At 40.3% G+C, this 19,859-nt stretch overlaps 1 long non-coding RNA gene across 1 annotated transcript; it reads left to right on the top strand.

Annotated features, from left to right (window-relative positions):
* The first annotated feature begins 216 nt into the window (after window positions 1-216).
* Window positions 217-3,247, top strand: LOC140610481 (uncharacterized). The gene is made up of 3 exons (XR_012012123.1): window positions 217-904; window positions 2,509-2,878; window positions 2,969-3,247. It is a non-coding gene; the product is annotated as an uncharacterized lncRNA (long non-coding RNA).
* Window positions 3,248-19,859: the final 16,612 nt, after the last annotated feature.

Raw genomic sequence — 19,859 nt, 5'->3', positions numbered from 1 at the left:
CGTGCCACCGGGGGGCGCTGCGGGCGGCACTCGCCGGCTCAGCCGCCTCTGGAGCCCCGCGGGACCGCGCGGTGGGGCGGCCGCAGCCGCGAGCAGCGCACCGGGCATGCGCGGCCGGTGGAGCCACTCGAGGCAGCCTGGACGCCTCCCCGCCCCCCGCCCCCCGCCCCGCGGCCGCGACCGGGAGCGCTGCAGTACCGCCGGCGGCCGGTGGCGTCGCTGCGCGGCCGGCCCTGCGGTCCGCGCCTGTAGAGCTCTACCGGCGCGGGCAGCTCGGCGCTCACCTGGCGGCTGGCGCTGCCCGCCCCGCGCCCTCCTCCCGCCCGACTTCTTCCAGGTGTGCTGCTTTGCTCCGGTTTCTGCGAGGCCGCGGGAGCGGCGGGGGTGGAGACGGCGCGCAGGCGAGATCACGGGGGACTCCCTGCCCCCTGCCCGGCCGCGTGCGCTCTCGCGACCAGCGTTTGCAAAGTTGGTATTTAATTTAAGCAAAGGCAGATGCCTACCTGGGGACCAGTAGAGTGGGTCGAGGGGGTTCCTGATGACTCACAGCCTCCCACTCTTGGCGTTTGCCTAGACTGACAAGTCCGCGCGCGCCCCCGCCGCCGGGCTGTTGAGTTCCACCTGCGCACGTGTCGTGTCCGTGTCGTGGCTGTTTTGCTCCTCGCGGACGCGCCAGGGTTGGCATATGCCAGGCCCGGAACAGACCCGGCTTCCATGGCCAGGCCGGCCTGAGCCGCCAGCGTCGCGCCTTGCTTGGACTTGGACCAGGGGGAGCCAAAGCCTGAATAGGACAGGGCGTCCCCGAAGAGGTTCCCGAGCGAGGCGCGAAACGGAGCGCAGAAGGGGAGCGCTCACCGCCGTCAGACGCAGCGTCCGCGGCCCAGCGCGGGATGCGCGGAGCAAGGTAGGGAGTTGGGGGGGGCGGGCGGTGTACCCCAACTCAGGTCGCTCGTGGCTCAGGCTGCGATCTAGCCACATGCAGTGGACGCCCGTGTGTTGAGAAAGGATGGATGAGGGCAGGTAGGTCTAGGCTGCGGTGATAGCCAGCCGCCTCACCTCCCTGCCTCCACCCTCATCCGTGCTGAAGCATCCAGAGCATCCTTCCACAGCGCACACGGCTGGAGCTGGAGCCACTCCCCAGCTGAAGAGTCCTTGCGGGACCTGACCTTCGACAGCATCTCGTCCTGGCTTCTCATTCCTGTGCTCTGCAGCGCTGGTTCCCCCTTGCAGGGCTCATGCATGGGGCTTCTCTTGTCCCACGGTCCTAGCATCTGTTCCTTCTGTCTGGGACATCTCTGGTCTTTCTCCTCTCAGCTCAAACCCCGCCCTTTTTTTTTTCCTTCGATTTTATTTATTCATGAGAGAGAGAGAGATAGGCAGAGGGAGAAGCAGGCTCCATGCAGGAATCCCGACGCGGGACTCGATCCCGGGACTCCAGGATCACGCCTTGGGCCGAAGGCAGGCGCCAAACCGCTGAGCCCCCAGGGATCCCTGCAAACCGCTCCCCCCCCTTTCTTAGAAGTCTTTCTAACGATTGAATCTCCCACAGCCGTCACCTCCCCGCACCCTAGCTCATCTCTGTGTTTACATTCTTCCTGACAAACTGCAATCATTTGTGTATTTGGGTCTTCTCATTATCCTACACGATCAAAGAAATTATTGGCTTGTCTTGTTCATCTAAGGAGAGGGCCTGGCACTCACCAGACACTCTCTAATGGTTGAGTGCCTACCATCTTGGTTTGAATGACCAGGGCATGAAAGCAGACTTGGAATCCCCAGGTCCAAATATCTACCCTTAACGGTTCCTCTACTCTTTCATTTCTAAGTTTTCTCATCTATGATATGATGAGGGTAATAATAGGATATGAACATTAGATGAGTTAACTTTGTAGAAGACTTAAGAGATGCCCAGATTGAGAGCCCCAGGTGATTTAGCTATTGCATCAGTTAGGACGGGCTAGGTTATACTGTAGCAATGAACAACCTCCAAATCTCAGTGTTTTAAAAAAGACCTAGGTTTATTTTCCACTTATGCCATATGTCCACCATGGATTGCCAAGAACTTGGCTCCTTGACATCAGCCATGCTGACAAAGCAGCCACCAACTGATGTATTGCCAGTTGCCGAGGCAAAACGGAGAGTTTGGCTTAACTGGGTACTTTTAACTTACAGCAAGAAACTTTCAGAAGGAAAGACTAAATTTTCAAGTCTAACTTGGAGAAGCTAGATGGATCATGTCACTGGGTTCTAGTCAATGGGAAATAAATAGACCTAGAATATGCATGACAACCAGATGTGTTCTCAACCCCTTCTTCATTATGCTGGCTTGAATAAAAGAATGAAGAAGTGATGATTTGGGCTTGCACTGCTAGTGAGTATAACTTACTGAGGGTGATAGAGCAATAAGGTAAAAGAATGAACCTGGGTTCCTGACAATCACAGAGCTGTCCCCTGACTTAATTTTAAAAGGGAAATAAACTGCTATTTTGGATTTACTATCGCTTACAGGAAAATCTAACATGAACCCATCCATTGTTTGGGACAGTGGGACAAAGCAGGAGCCAACATGGCGTGAAAAGTGAAGAGTGTATGTTGGATGATCTACAAATTCAAATCAGTGGAACCAACAGGTCAGAGTGAGAAGTCTGCAGAAGAAATACAAGTAGTCTCCATCCGAACCCCTTCAAAACTCTCCAGATATCAAGATATCAAGTGAGGGCCATCTCATCTCTTATTGTAAGCGAAGGCTCTGGCTGTTTTTATTGGAATCTCAGAGTAAAGGGCATTGGGTCTTCTCTTCCTTCTTTAAATAGGAAGAGAGCTCTGTGTGCATATCATGCATGGTTCCTGAGGGTCAGATGCATGTATTCAGAATCAGGTACTCAGCTGGCATGTCATTCACCAGGCTGAGCTCTGTGTGCATATCATGCATGGTTCCTGAGGGTCAGATGCATGTATTCAGAATCAGGTACTCAGCTGGCATGTCATTCACCAGGCTGAACATTGCTCGCTAGCAGGATGGCGATCGGTATCAAGATTCCTCAAGTAATTAAAAATAATAAAAAAATTATATCCAGTATTATAATATCCAATTTGGCTTTACATTTATTGGAAATAAAGACCCCCCTACACTGAGGACCTGTTATTTGCAGACAAGTGCTTGCAGGTACCTATCTGAAAATCTTTATCAATTATAAATAAAAATATGAAAATTCTAGGTAGCCAGTCATGAAAACTGTATTTCCAGTGCTGCAGAATGTACCTTGCATTGTCACCTATATTTTGAGCACATTTTATTCTCAAACCGAAACACGATGCCTGATTTTTAGAACATAAATGAACTACTCTACTTTTAATTCCATAGGATGGATTTCTAGCATTAGAATTGCTGAGTAGAAAGTTATATATATATATATATATATATATATATATATATATTTTTTTTTTTAATAGAGCTTGCCAGGTTAATTTTCTAAGCCCTGCAGTAATTCCAGTGTCCATTGTTATTAACAATTTATAGAACCTCCTGCTTGGCTTTGGGTCCCCTTGCCCTCCCTACTGAGTGTAACATTCTTCTGAACTTTTTGCTACCTGTTGGGTGAAAAACATGTTAACTCATTGTTACTTTAATTGGCATTTCCCTGATAATTGTGAGGTTGAACTCCTTTTCATTTGTCTATGAGCATCTGGATTTCCTCTTCTATAAAATGGCTATTTTTATCCTTTGAGTTATTTTCAATTGGACTATTTCCCTTATAGTCTTAATTTATGGGAGTTACTAAAGTAGCATATATAGGAATCTCTTATCTGACCTACTGTGCTTCAAAGGTCTGTCACAGTCTGTTCTTTCTGACTTTGCTTATTCTCTCTTTTTTTTTGTCATGTTTTAAATAGTTACATAATCAAATGCTTAATTTTCCTTTTGTTGTTTGATTGTCCTGCCTTGCTTAAGAAATCTCCCAGATACACACTGACACAAATTCCAAGAGCATACACATATCTTTATAGATTTTCTTCTAAATAGTTGTTTATTTTTTACCTTTAAAGATTTCGTTCTCATGAAATTTTTTTAAATGTAGATAAAAGGAAGAATGAATCTGCCTTTTCCACCCCGTTTGTAGGCAGTTTTGGATGAAGCAATATGTATTTAAACAAGCCACCCCTTTCCCACTGACTTGTGTAATACTACCTTTACATCTTATGTTTCCTACTTTTGAATTTCTAGTATGTTTCAAACATTAGGCTGGCTTTCTGTTAAAAAACAATCTCGTAAGGCAAGATTACCTCCTCACCCTCTTCTCCACTATGTATTTTTTTTCACCTGAGTTTTCTTAGGTATTCTTTGACATTCATCCTCTGTGTGAAGTGTAAGGGTTTTTGTTGTTGTTGTTAATTTGTTTTTACCTCTTTTTGCTGGTCCAAAGGGGAATTGGACTGATTTGATCAAGCATTCTCTCCGGTGATGATTGGGATCACAAATCCTGCACCCAATGGTGGCTTACTCTTCTCACACTCCCAGAAAGTGACCATGGTGGGGGGGGGGGGGGGGCGGACATGGACTACTAATTTCCTGCAGTGTTCCAGGCGGTGGAAATTGCTTGGGCTGTGGAGAGGGTGTAGGGTGAAAAGCAGCTGGTGCTCTGGTCTCAAATGAGCCCATTTTACTCTGAAGGGTGCCTTCTAATGCACACAAAAGCCCTACATTAGCAGCAGCTGCCTGAGATCAGAGGGCTCATCCTAGTGAAAGCTGCACACCCCAGGTGCCCACTCAGGGTTCCGTGGTCCCTCAGGGAACAGCTAGGCTTCAGCGCCTGGGCTGGCCTGGCTTCAGACTCTCTGGATTGAATCCCAGCCCCATCTCTGGCTTTCTGAGCTCCTTTCTTCCTGGATCTCCTTGCTTTTAAAATAGGTGACACCTTCTTCATTAATCCATTGCTGCCTCTTAGCCCAAGACAGCAGTGTCACCTGCTTGAGTTACGGTGGCCTCCTGACTGCGTTCCTTGCTTCTGCCCTCCCTGGTCTTCAGATTGTTCTCAACTCAGCAACCAGTGATCCTTTTTTTTTTTTTTTTTTGTAATATTAAATTCAGTTAGCCAACATATAGTACATCATTGGTTTCAGATGTAGTTTTCAATAATTCATCAGGTGCATATAACACCCAGTGCTCATCACATCACGATCCTTTTAAACTGAAGTCTTGGGCTGTTTCTGAATCTTGCCAGAGCCCTCCCACCCCATTCAGAGTCAAAGCCCATCTTCCCAAGGGCAGCAAGTTTCCACATCATCAATTCTTGTCACCTCTCTGACCTCCCTCCGATTACTGTGCTTCTCAACTAGTTAGTCGTTCATTCATTCATTCATCAGACATTGATTGAGTGCCTGCTTATGTGCCAGGCACTGCTATAGACACTTGGGACACTCCAGTGGACAAACATGTGACAGAGAGGAGGAACTAGTCTCTTGGCTGTTCCATGAACTGCTGGCATGTGGTTGCCTCAGTCCTGAATACTAACTTTCTCTGCCTGGGATGCCCTTGCCCTAGAAATCCACATGCCTTATGAGATCATCTCCATCCTCTTCAAATGTCATATCCTAGCAAAGCCTTCCCTGACTGCCTATTTAAAATCGCCAAGTGTCTGGCACTTACTGTCTTCTCTCCCCTATTCATTTCTTTATGACTCAATTTCCTCTAAGGGACTTTTTTTTTTTTTTTTTTTTGTGCAGAAAGGTGGTTTTATTAAAGCACAGGGACAGGACCCATGGACAGGATACCTATACTGAGGTCCTGAGGAGTGGCCCATCACATATTTTCAAGTTGGCAGGGGGTTAGGGATAGGATAAGCCTCTAAGGAATTTCAAGCAAGGTTTCCAGGACCTTGAGTGGCTAGCTGTTGGGAAAAGGTCATTCATTACTGTCAGGTAAAACCTTAGTCTTGAGACCTTTCAGATATATATTAGTGGGTCAGATGTTTGGTGGATGATTGCTAACACATATCTTGGGGGATAGAAATAAAGGAACTTTCCAAAGGAATTTCTGTATGTTACAGACTCACAGGATCCTGGAGGCCCAGATATGTTAAGCTAAGATTGCCTTTTGCCCTTAGTAAAGTATTTAAACAAATTTTCTTTATTTAAATTCAGTTAATTAACATATGATGTATTATTGGTATCAGGTAGAGGTCACTGATTCATCAGTCTTCTATAACGTCCAGTGCTCATCATATCACCTGTCTTTCTTAATGCCCATCACCCAGTTACCCCATCCCTCCACCCTTCTCCTCTCCAGCAACCCTGTTTGTTTCCTATGGTTAACAATCTCTTATGGTTTGTCTCCCCCTCTGATTTTGTCGTTTGATTTTTTTCCCCTCCCTTCCCCTATGATCCTGTTTTGTTTCTTAAATTTCATATATGAGTGAGATCATATAATTGTCTCTGATGGACTTATTTCACTTAGCATAAGATCCTCTAGTTTCATCCACCTTGTTGCAAATGGCAAGATTTCATTTTTTTGATGGCTGAGTAGTGTTCTATTGCATATATATATACCACATCTTTTTTACCCATTCATCTGTTGATGGACATCTGAGCTCTTTCTATAGTTTGGCTATTGTGGACATTGCTGCTCTAAAACATTGGGGTAACAGACCTTATATTTTATAATGTCTAGACTTTACAATTTTTGTCTGTCATCTTTCTCCTGGCTCTCCCCAGTGAGAGCTGGAGGAGCCGTAGTTTTCTCCCTACTGCCATCTGAGTGCCTAGAACAATGCCTGGCACAGAATGGAATAATTTCTGGATAAAGGAAAGGATGGATGAAAACGAAGAACCTTTAGAATGTTATTGGCCTTTCTCTGCTTCCTTACCATCTTCTAAAAATAAAGGAGTATAATGGCCACTAAGTGACAGGCCCATTGGAAATGTTTAATGAAACAATACATCAAGGAGTGCCTGCCTGGCTCAGTTGGTAGAGCATGTGACTGTTGATCTCGGGGCTATGAGTTTGAGCCCCACGTTGGGTGTAGAGATTACTTAAAAATAAAAGCTTTAAAAATCCCCCAATATATCTGGGCACCTAAGTGGCTCAGTAGTTAAGTGGCTGACTCTTGATTTTAGCTCAGGTCATAATCTCAGGGTCATGGGATCGAGCCCTGCATTGGGCTCTGAACTCATCAGGGAGTCTGCTTGAGATTCTCTCTCCCTGTCCCTCTGCCCCTCCCCCCTGACTCCAATCAATCAATCAATCAACCAATCTTAAAAAAATCCCCAATGCATCTAAAAATGCTTAAAACAGTACTTGACACACATTAGAGTTCTTGAAATGTAGTTTGTTATATGCTCCTCAGTTCCATTTCCACATCATTTATGTAATGTGCACACATACAGTTTAGGATTCATACTTTTTATCTTTTATATGTACCCCTGAACAAACACATGGTATTGTTTCATATGTTCTCAAAACTTACTGCGACAGTATTATGCATGTGTTTTTGAGACCATTTATGTTGAAATATATACTCTAGTTCTTTCTTCTCAACGGCTGTGTGGTTCTCTGTCAAGGGAACATAATGTCTTCCCAATACAGGCAATACTAAAGGGAAACATCTTTGTCCAGGTCTTTTTGTGCACATCTCATCCCAAATGTATGAGAGTTTCTCAAGGACGTATCCAAAAAGTGGAGTTGCTGGATTTGCTGGCTATTCTCCATCCATTCTCCATCCTTCCTGGGCTGCTCTGTCCTGGGATGCAGGACGATCCATGGAGACTACACCACCCACTGCCTTCCCACTGGGTTTGGCCAGTGGAGACCCTAGCAGGAGACTAGGGGATAGGACGGAGGGGTCAGGGTACCTTTTCCTGACCTCCCTCTTTGTTTCAGTGCTTTATTTCTGGAAGCGAATCTATCCTTTACATCTATCCTTCCCTCCTATTCCAGGTTTGCCTGGGCTCTGTGTTCTCTCATTGTCCAGTGAGCCCTGAGAAGGGTGACAGGTTCCCACCATTGCCAGTTTGGGTACTTCACCATCCATCATCTCCTTCATCCTGTCTGCTCCTCCCTAAGGAGTTGCCTTGTAAAGGGCTCTTCATTCAAACATTTGAGATGTTTTCTACGAGGACCAGATGGACACATTGGTTTCATGGAAAATGCTCATTATTTATTTATGAGAGAGAGAGAATGAGAATGAGCAGGAGGGGCAGAGGGAGAGGGACAAGCAGACTCCCCCACTGAGCACAGAGCCCAATGTGGGGCTCAATCCTGGGACCATGAGATCATGGCCTAAGCCTAAGTATGATGTTTAATGGACTGAGCCACCCAGGTGCCCCAGGACATGCTCATTTTTAAAACTGAATTTTTGCTTTAACACCATACCATCCCCCCCTAGTTTTGGGAAGTCAAATAGCACTAAAAAGTATACGATGGAAAACAGAAATCACCTGCCTTCTTTCCCATCTCCTGTCTCTATTTTGGCTCTCTGGAAGCCACCATATTGCTCTCTGAGGACCTATGAGGTGGAGCATCTTTTCATGTTTATTGGCCATTTTTATACCTTATTTTGTCAAATGTTTCTTCAGGTCTTTTATATTTGATCTGTAGTTCTTTATATTTTCTAGATATTAAATATATATCAAATGTATGTACAATATTTTCTCCCAACTCGGGGCTTGTCTCTTTCTTTCCTAATAGTCTCTTTTGAAGAACAGAAAGTTTAAATCTTGATGAAATACAACTTACTATTTTTTTGATGAAATCTCACTTATTAAGTTTTTTCCTTTATGGTTGCTTTTTTTTTGGTGTTATAACAAATGCCTACCCAAGGTTGAAAGTATACTCTTGTTTTCTTCTAGCAGCTTTACAGTTTTAGGTTCTGCATTTATATTTATGATCTATTTTGGAATTTTTGCTTTGTTTCATATAGTGTGAAATTGAGTTCATTTTTTTCCCCACATGGATATCTCCTTTCTCTAGCACCATTTATGGGAAAGACTATCCTTTCTCCACTGAATAGCTTTGATGTTTTTGCCAAAAATCAATTGATGATACCTTTGTGATACTATTTCTGGATTCTAGACTCAGTTCATCAATGTATTTATTCAATCTTCATGTTAATACAAACTTTGTTCTTCATTTTTCAGGATGATTTTGGCAAGACTTACCTCCTTTGCAATTTCATGTAAATTTTATAATCACCTCCTCAAGTTCCACCAAAATCTGCTTGGGTTTTTAGATGAATGTGGAGAGAAGTGACATGTTAACAGTATAGAGTGTTTCATCCACTTCATGAATATGGCACCTCTCCATTTACTGAGGTCTCTTTTAATTTTTCTTGGCCATGTTATTAGCTTTGGTTAAAAGATACTGTACATTTTTCATCGAGGTTATTCCTAAGTATATTAATGATATTCAAAATGGAATTAAAAATTGTTTTCCAACTGTTAATTTCAAAGATACAGAAATACAATTATTTTTTGTATACTAACTTATATCCTATGATTTTGCTAAATTTACTATTTTAGTAGTTTATAGATTTCTTAGTTTTTTTAAGTACACATTCATGTCATTTGGAATAAAGACAGTTTTACCTCCTCTTATATTTATCCTTCTAGGTGTTATTTTTCTTGCCTTATCACACTAGCTAGAACCTCTAGCACAATGATGAATCAAACATCTTTGCCTATTCCTGGTTTTAGGATGAACATATTTGTGATAAAACAAGGATCAGATTATCAAAGCAGACTCATCCAAATCAGAGATGTTAACGCAGGCAGATTACACAGGTGAAGCAGGAACAAGTTTAGAACCATCGACAGAGCTCTTCAGGTCCTTTATTGTAACACCAGATATGCTCTTGTACCTTTTTAAATAATGAATGCAGTTCACATCATTTACACTATAAGTGAGCCATTTAAGTCATGAATGTGTCTTTGTTTTACACTTTGATAGTTATACAACATTTTCAGGGAGCAATGCTCTATAAAACCATAGGCACCAAGTTTGTTTACTATAAGCAAGCCTGTCCATCCTTTGGAATGGATTCCACAGGTAAAGATTTTCCTACTATTAAGGACCATTAGCTTCTTTCCAAGAGGTTGCCATTTCATGTGTATAAGGAAATCAAATCAGATCACCTCTCCTTCTATCTTTTCCAGGAGCTTTCCCCATCTAACAGGGGAAAATGGGTTAAAGATGCCATTTAATTCTTAACTTTTCAATATTCGGTATTTCACCATTATCATGTTAGCTGAAGGCTTTTGTAGATCCCCTTAATCAGAATGAGTAAATTTTCTTCTATTCCTAGTTTGCTAGATGTTTTATTAGAAATTAATGGTAAATTATTTTCTAATGCTTTCTTTACATTTGTTGGGATGATCGAATAATTTTTCTTAGTTTGTTAATGTGGATAATTATATTGATTTTCTTTTTTTTAAAATATTTTATTTATTTATTCATGAGACACACACACCTAGAGAGAGAGGGGGGGGGGGGGCAGAGACTCAGGCAGAGGGAGAAACAGGCTCCATGCAGGGAGCCCGATGTGGTACTCAATCACAAGACCCTAGGATCAGGCCCTGGGCTGAAGGCCGGGCTGAGCCACCCGGGCTGCCCTTGATTTTCAAATGTTGAACCAACATAGCATTCCTAGAATAAGTAAGTCCTACTTCATCATGAGATACTTACCTTTATATATACATTGCTGGGTACACACACAGATACACATACATTTTGTCAGTTGCCCCTTAGCATTTTTTTTAAGTTGGTAAAAGCACATAACATTTAGCATCTTAACCAGTTTCAAGTCCACAGTGCAATGGTGTTAACTATATGCACATTTTTGTGCCATGGGTGTTTAGAACTTTTTCATCTTGCAAGACTGAAACTCTCTACTCATTAAACATCAACTCCCCATTTCCTCCTCCCCCCTCAGCCCTTGGTAACCACATTCTACTTTCTGTTTCCATGAGTTTGACTACTTTAGATACTTCATATAAGTGGAATCTCATGCAGTATTGTGTTTTTATGACTGGCTTGTTTCACTTAATGTCCTCAAGGTTTATCCATGTTGTACAGTATGACAGAATTTTCTTCCTTTTTAAAGCTGAATAATATTTCATTGTATGAATATACTACATTGCTTTATCCATTCCTCTGTTGATAGACACTTAGATTGCTTCTGCTTCTTGACTCTTGGGAATAATGCTGCAGTGAACATGGGTGTGCAAATACCTCTTTGCGATGCTGTCTTCAGACCTTCTGGATACATACCAAGAAGTAGGATTGCTGGATCATATGTTAATCAGGTTTTTAATATTTTGGGGGAAACTCCATGCTGTTTTTCTCAGCAGCTGAAGCATTTTACAGTCCCACAAACAATGGATAGTGTTCCGATTTCTCCATATCCTCTCTAGCACTTGTTATTTGCTATTGTTTGTTTGTTTTGATAATGAGCATACTAATTAGTATGAGGTTTTGGTTTGAATCTCTCTGATGATTAGTGATGTTGAGTATCTTTTCATGTACATCATTTGTATATCTTCTCTGGAGAAATGTTTCTTTGAGTCCTTGACCCATTTAATCAGGTTATTTGTTGTTGTTTGAGTTGTAGGGAGTCCATTATATAATCTAGATATTTACCCCTTATCAGATATATATATATATATATATATATATATATATATATATAGTTTGCAAATGTTTTCTCTTCCATTAGTTTCTAATCACTTTGTTATTCTTTTGCTGCACAAAAGTTTTTAAGTTTGATGTAGTCCCATTTGTCAATTTATGTTTTCACTACTTTGTGCTTTTAGTGTCCTATTCAGGAAATCGTTATTAAATGTGATGTCCTGAAGCTTTTCCTCTATATTTTCTTACAGGAGATTTATCATTTTATATCTTATGTTTAGGTCTGTAATTCATTTTGGGTTATTTTTGTATGTAGTCTAAGGTAGGGTCCAACTTCACTCTTTTGCGTATGGATATGTGATTTTCCAAACACCATTTGTTGCAGAAACTGTCCTTTCCCCGGTGTGTAGCTTTGGCACACTTGTTGAAGATCATTTGGTCATGGGTGGCTCAGCGTCTGCCTCTGGCTCAGGTTGTGATCCCAGGGCCCTGGGATTGAGTCCTGCATTAGGCTTTCTGCAGTGAGCCTGCTTCTCTCTCTGCCTGTGTCTCTGCCTCTCTCTCTCTGTGTCTCTCATGAGTAAATAAATAAATTCTTTTTTTAAAAAAGATTATTAGGTCATATATGCAAGGCTTTATTTCTGGGCTGTTCCACTAGTCTATATATCTGTCTTTATGCCAATACTTACATTATCTTAATTAGTGTTGCTTTGGAGTATGTTTTGAAATCATGAAGTGTGGGGACTCCAAATTCGTTTTTTCTTTTTCAAGATTTCTTTGACTATTCTGGATTCCCTTGAGATTCCATATTTATTTTAAGATGGTTTTCTTTTATTTCTGCAAAAAATGGCATTGGAATTTTGATAGGGATTACATTGAATCTGTAGATTGGTTTGTGTAGTATGGACATTTGAACAATATTAAGTCTTCCAATTCTTGAACACAGGATGTCTTTCCATTTATTTGTGTCTTCTGTGATTTCTTTTAGCAATATTTTGTAGTTTTTGATGTACAAGTCTTTCACCTCCTTGGTTAGTTTTTTATTTTTTTTTCCTAAGTATTTTATTCTTTTTGATACTACTGTGATTGGGATTATTTTAAAATTTCCTTCTCCAATTTTTATTGTTAGTGTATACAAACACAAGTGACTTTTTTAAAAAGATTTTATTTATTTATTCATGAGAATACACAGAGAGGAGAGAGGCAGAGACGCAGGCAGAGGGAGAAGCAGGCTTCATGCAGGGAGCCTGACGTGGGACTCGATCCAGGGTCTCCAGGATCACACCCTGGGCTGAAGGCGGTGCTAAACCGCTGAGCCACCAGGGCTGCCCCAAGTGACTTTTTTTTTTTTTAAGATTTTATTTATTTATTCATGAGAGATGAGAGAGAGAGAGAGAGAGAGAGAGAGAGAGAGGGAGGCAGAGACACAGGCAGAGGGAGAAGCAGGCTCCATGCAGGGAGCCGGATGTCGGACTCGATCCCGGGTCTCCAGGATCAGGCCCTGGGCTGAATGCGGCGCTAAACTGCTGAGCCACCGGGGCTGCCCACAAGTGACTTTTGCATGTTGATTCTGTGAAATCTTTAGAGTTTTCTAGATATTAGATCATGTTATCTGATAGCAGAGATAATACCCTTCTTCCTTCCTAGTTTGGATGATGCTCTGTGTAGGATTTCCAGTACTATATCGAACAGTCATGGTCGGAGTGTTCATCCTTGCTTTCTTTCTTTTAACTTTAAAAAATGTTTTTATTCCAAATTTGATAAATATAACACTCATAAGTTGATGCATCTCAAATGTATTTGCATAGGAGAGGTTGGCATTCTCCCACGGAGAGTTAAAAAAAAAGTTGGCAATAGTTTACAGAGAATGCTCAGAGCAATATTCTGCAAGAATTTAATGTTTTAGCACCTGAAACTCCTGTTTTGCCTTGTTTCCGATCTTGGAAAGTTTCATTCTCTTACAGTTGAGTGTAATGTCAGCTGGGGGTTTGTCATTTGTTAAAGCAGTTCCCTCCTATACCCCATTTGTTGTGCTTTTTAAGAAATTCTTTTTATTGTAAAAGGGTACTGCATTTTATCAAGAGCTTTTCTGCATCCATTGAGATGATCATGTGGGTTTTACCTTTTGCTCTGCTAATGTGTGGTGTATTACATTTACTGATTTTGATATGTTGAACCGTCCTTGCGTTCCAAGTAAAAATCCCCCTTGCTTATGGTGTGTGATACTCTTTTGTTGCATGAAGTTTGCTAGTATTTTGATTAAGGGTTTTTTTTTTTTATTAGGATTTTTGCATCAGTTTTCATCAGGGATATTGGTCGTCTATAGTTTTCTTTTTGTGCCTTTGTCTGTTTATGATGTAAGAGTAATTCTGGTGTAATAGATGAGTTTGGAAAGGTGCCAGCTCTTTAATTCTGTGGAAGAGTTTGAGGAAGATTGTGGTTAATTATTCTTTAAATATTTGGTAGAATTCTCCAGTGAAGATATCTAGTCTTAGGCTTTTCATTGTTGAGAGTTTTTTTGATCATTGCTTTAATTTCCTTCTAGCTATTATTCCATTTAGATTTTGCATTTCTTCATTGTTTTGTCTTGGTAGATTATATGTTTCTAGGAATTTATCCATTTCTTTTAGGTTATTCAATTTGTTGATATATAATTGTCCATTGTAGTCTCTTATAATCTTTTTTATTTCTGCAGTATCAGTTGTAATGTCCTCTCCTTCATTTCTAATTTTAGTTATTTGGAACTTCTCCCTCCTTTTTTTTTTTTTCATTTGCTAAGAGTTTATCAATTTTTTCATTATTTTTTTCTTTTGTTTTTCTATGCTCTGTTTTGTTGATCTCTCCTGTAATCTTTATCATTTTCCTTCTTTTAGCTTTTTTTTTTTTTTTTGGTATTTTTAAGAAAGACCTTAATTTCTAAGAGCAGTTTTAAGTTTACCATAAAATGGGCAGGAAGGTACAAAGATTTCCCACATATGCGGAGCCTTCCTTTTTCTCAGCACCATTCACTAGGAAGGGATATTTGTGATCATCAGTGAATCTGCGTTGACCCAGCATAATCACCCAAAGTCCCAAAGTTTATCTGAGGGTTCACTCTTGGTGTTATATGTTTTGTGGGCTTGGAAAAATGTATAATGACATTTATCCATTATTGTAATAGCTAATGGAATATGTTCACTGCCCCCCAAAAATCCTCTGTGCTCTGCCTGTTTATCTTTCTCTTCTCCCTATCCCTTCACCACTGATCTTTTATCATTATGATAGTTTTGCATTTTCCAGAATGTTATATAGTTGGAATCATATAGTAGGCAGCCTTTGAGGATTGGCTTCCTTCACTTTGTTGTTGTTCTTTTTCACTTTGTAATATGCCTTTTAGGTTCATCCACGTATTTTCACAGCTTGGTGGCTCATTTCTTTTTAGCGCTGAACACTATTCCATTGTCTGGATGTACCACAGTTCATTCATCAATTTACCTAGTGACAGGCATCTTGGTGGCTTTCAATTTTTTGGAGTTATGAATAAAGCTGTTATAAACATCCACGTGCAGGTTTTTCTGCAGGTCTAAGTTTTCAACTCCTTTGAGTAAATACCGAGAAGTGTGATTGCCGGATCATGTGGTAAGAGTACGGGATCTGCAAAACTGCCTTCCTAAGTGGCTGTACTATTTTGCATTCCCACTAGCAATACTGAGAAGCTCCGGTTGTTCCATATCCTTGCCAACAGTGGGCGTTGTCCTTGTTCCAGGTTTTGGCCATTCTCCTAGGTGTGTAGGGGTATCTTATTTTTATTTGCTCTTTGCTGATGATTTTTGATGTGAAGCATCCCCTTTTCATATGTTTAGTTATCAGCTGTATGTCCTATTTGGCGAGATGTCTGTTAGGGTCTTTGGCCCATTTTAGTTGGGTTTTTTACTTTATTATTGTTGAGTTTTAAGAGTTCTTGCTATATTTTGGACAATAGTTCTTTATCAAATGTGTCCTTTGCAAATATTTTCTCCCAGTCTGTGGCTTGTCTTCTGGTTCTTTTGATAGTGTCTTCTCCTGCTAACTTTTGGTTTCGTTTGTTCTCTTCCTTCTTTCTTGAGGTGTGAAATTAGGTTGTCGACTTGAGATCTCTTTTTTCTCCTTTTTAAATGTAATTGTTTGCTGCTGGAAACTTTTCTACTGCTTTTGCTTCCTCCTGTTAGTTTTTGTTTGTGTATTTTGTATGTTTATTTGTCTCTAGATATCTTCTCAATTTTTTAAATTTCTTGCGTTGCTAAAAACTTACATTGGTAAGATTTACATCTTACACATAGATTTGTTACTATTAATGAGGCAATATTGCTACATTGTTACTACCTAAAGTCCGTCCCCCATTTTGATTTCTTTAGTTTTTACCTATTCTAATTTTTATGTCCCCAGATCCCATCTGGGATTCCTTACTGCATTTATCTGACATGCCGCCTTAGGCTTCTCGAGATGGAACAGTTTCTCAGATTTTCCTTGTTTTTGATGACCTTAGCAGTTTTGTATACTGGACAAGTATTTTGTGGAATATTCCTCACTTTGGATTTGTCTGATATTTTTCTCATGATGAGATTATGGTTATAGGATTTTGAGAGGAAGACCACTGAGGTAAAGGGCCATTCTCATCCCATCTTGTCAAGGGCACATACCATGAGCAGTAGTTATCACTGATAATATAAAGTGTGATCATCTGGCCTAGTTAATGCTTGTTAGATTTCTCCACCGTAAGGTTAATCATTTTTCCCTTCTTTCCATCTAGTAGTCATTGGGAGCCAGTCGCTGTGCATAGCCCACACTTAGAAAGTAGGGAATTATGGTCCTCCTCCCTGATAGTATAGTATCTATATAAACTATTCAGAATTCTTCTGTATGTGAATTATTTCTTTTGTCTGCCATTTGTTTATATCATTGTGGACTCATGAATATTTATGGATACATTTGGTTATAATGCAATGCTATGTTTATTTTGTTGGCTTCTGTGTCCTTCGACTTACCTCTATCATTCCACAGTGGCTTTTGAGTATTTCCTTCCTTTTTGGCTCTAGCGGATGCTCCAGGCTCATCATATATGTTCCCTGTTCCAGCTCTAAAATCAACCATTCCTCCAAGGAGCCTCGCTTCCTTTTTTTTTTTTTTTTTTTTTTGATATTGGTATTAAAAATCAAGTTCTGGGCCATTGGGCATGTTAATTGCCACTGGACTGTCATTGTTTCTAGTTCCATGTGGACAGTCATTGACAGAGGACAGTGCCATTTCTTCCAGGTCCTCTAAATGGACAGAGCTTGGAAATGTATGTGTTATGCTGGGGCTTATACACATATTTGTAATTATTTCTATGTTTACCTATATTTACGTATGTACCTATTTTTAGCAAAACATGAATTCATACTAATGTCTCCAACTATAATGCAGTGTCACATGGCTCATTCTGACCTTATCCCCCTGCTTATCTGGCATGTTCCATTCCAGGAGGAAGAATCTTGGCTCCTACCGCCTAGCGTCCATATACTATTGTGTTTAATCCCACTATGTATGTATACACATATCTGCAGGAGAAATGATTTTACCAGCTGGAGTACAATGCTATGTCTCATTCTTTTGTCTTTGGCTTTACAGTCTCCTCTCTGTTCCAAAACTATTTAGGTCAGCATCTTTTCTCCCCCCCCTGATTTGCCAATATTTTGTTAAGGATTTTTGTATCTATGTTTTTGAGGCATATTAATCTGTAAATTTATTTCTTTATATTATCTGTGTCAGGCTGATTGGCTTATTTGTTTATTTATTTATGGCTGGGTTTGTGCCAGCCTTAAAGCTGGAAAGTATTCCCTCTTCATCTACCAAAAAGGTCTGTGAGTTTGGTATTATTGGTTTAAAATTTTTGAGGGATTGTCATGGTTTGGAGCTTTTGTGTGGGAAAGTTTCTCATTTCTTTTAAAGATGAAGTGCTCTTTAGATTTTCTATTTTCTTATTGTAGTCTTGTGACTGTGGAGTTGTGTGTTTCAACTTCATTGGAAGATAAAGGTGCTTCTGACATTCCTTTAATATCTTTTCAATGTCTGTAGGATCGCCGTGTTTTCCTTTCTTTTATTCCTGGTTAGTAATTTGTGTTTTCTTTTGCTTATGTGTTTATTTCAGCTAGCTGTTTTCTAATTAATCTTTAAACAAAGCCCAACATTTGGCTTCGTTGTTTTCTTTATTGTTTGTTTGCTTCTTTGATTTCTGATCTTATTTTATGATTTCCTTTTTTCTACTTACTTTGATTTTAATTTATGCTTTCTTTATAGCTTGATTATGGGCCTTTCTTTCCTAATATAGTCATTTAAGACCTTTAAGGTATAAATGCTTTTATTAAATCGTTATATTTAAAGGATAGTTATACCCCTTAAATTTTGGGTATGTTGTGTTTCATTATCATTCATTTTGAAATGTTTTTAGATTTTTTTTCTTTGACCATGGGTAATTTATTTATTTTTTAAAATTTCTTTTTAATTTTTTTTGTTGGAGTTCAATTTGCCAACATATAGCATAACACCCAGTGCTCATCCCGCCAAGTGCCCCCCTCAGTGCCCATCACCCAGTCACCCCAACCCCCTGCCCACCTCCCTTTCCACTACCTGACCATGGGTAATTTAGAAATGTGTTGTTGAATTTCCATATATTTGGAGATTTTGCTAGACATCTTATTATTTATTTCTAATTTAATTCTTTGGGGAATGTGGGCTTAGAGAATATACCATATTTTTCCAGTCCTTTGAAATTTATTTAGATTTATTTTAGGTCCCAGAGATGATCCTTCTTGGTAAGTGTTCTTTGTAGACTAGACAGTAATATGTACACTGTATTAGTTTTGTGAACTAGTCTGTAAATGACAATTAGGTCTATTTGGTTGACGGTGTTCTTAAAATTTTTGTAGCTTTGTAAATTTTCACTCAGTATCTGAGAAATGTGCGTTAAATTTCCAACTATCATTGTGAATTTGCTTGTTTCTTCCTTTTAGTGTTCTCTATTTTGGCTTCTGAATATTTCTTTCCATAGCATTCTATTCACATTCTATGGATTCAGTGTATGCTGTCTTAACTGTTCATATTTAAGAGTGAGGCATGGAAATGCTAGTTGGGACTTATTTGCCTACTGGTAGGACCTCAGTGTAGAATAATAGGGTGGGGGGTCTGGCTCTTTGTTGGGCACCAGCACACACTAGTGTTGGTAGCAGTATTACTCTGCTTTTGGGTTTAGGGCTGTGAGTCTATCTGCTCCGCCTGGAGCTTAAACCAAGTATTTAAGCAGGGTGGTGGTTCTGGGGTGCCTGGGTAGCTCAGTCAGTTGAGCACCTGACTCTTGATTTCAGCTCAGGTCATGATCTGAGAGTACTGGGTTTGAGTCTTAGGCTCTGTGCTCAACAGGGAGTCTTCTTGGGAGTCTCTCTCTCCCTCCTCCTCTGCCCCTCCTTCTACTTGTGTGCAAGTGCTCTCTTTCTCTCAAATAAATAAGTCTTTAAAAAGGGGGGGGTTGTGGTTCTAAACATTGGGAACTTCAGCTTAAACCCTGTTTTTCAGGTCAGCATATACTTCCCACTTTCAACAGGATCTTGTATCCTAAGTCTCAATATTTTCTGGAAGTGTACTCTCAGGGTGAGGGACTCTATCTGTCTAAGCTGCTGATTCCCAGGGGAGGGGTGTTGATTATAAATGATTCTTATAATGGCCATCCGTGGATCCCCTTTTCACCCCAAACCCTTTACTGGTATGTAAGGGTAACTAGTGACTCCAATTTCTGAGGCTTTTCAGATTTTTCTAAGGGGAACTAGCTTGTTTCTTGTTGAATTTCCTCTTAGCAGACTTACATTTTAGCTTTTTCTATTTTGTTAACTCTGTTACTATTTGTCCTTTTAATTTCCTTCACCCCGAATTTTGTTGATGTCTCTCTTCTTCTGCCATATTTTCTTCTATTTCTTTTATCACATATTCTTGACTTTTCAATTCCTCTGTTGTCCGTATAGTGGAGTTTCCAGAGATACCAAGGTTAAGTTCATATTTAGCCATGTTTTAATTGGAATTCTTATTGCAGTGGGTCATACAGTTTATATTTTACTATTTTTAAATTGCTTCCCATGGTGCTGTACTGATTCACATTCCATCTGGTAGTTGAGAATTTTTACTTCTTTACATCCTCACCAGGATATTATTTTGATATTATCTGAAATCTTTAATTTTGACCAATCTGATGGGTGGA

The sequence above is a fragment of the Canis lupus genome, chromosome 2 (assembly GCF_048164855.1).
Source record: "Canis lupus baileyi chromosome 2, mCanLup2.hap1, whole genome shotgun sequence".
Lineage (NCBI taxonomy): Eukaryota > Metazoa > Chordata > Mammalia > Carnivora > Canidae > Canis > Canis lupus.
Note: the sequence above shows the minus strand (reverse complement) of the source record. Positions and strands in the feature narration are given on the sequence as shown.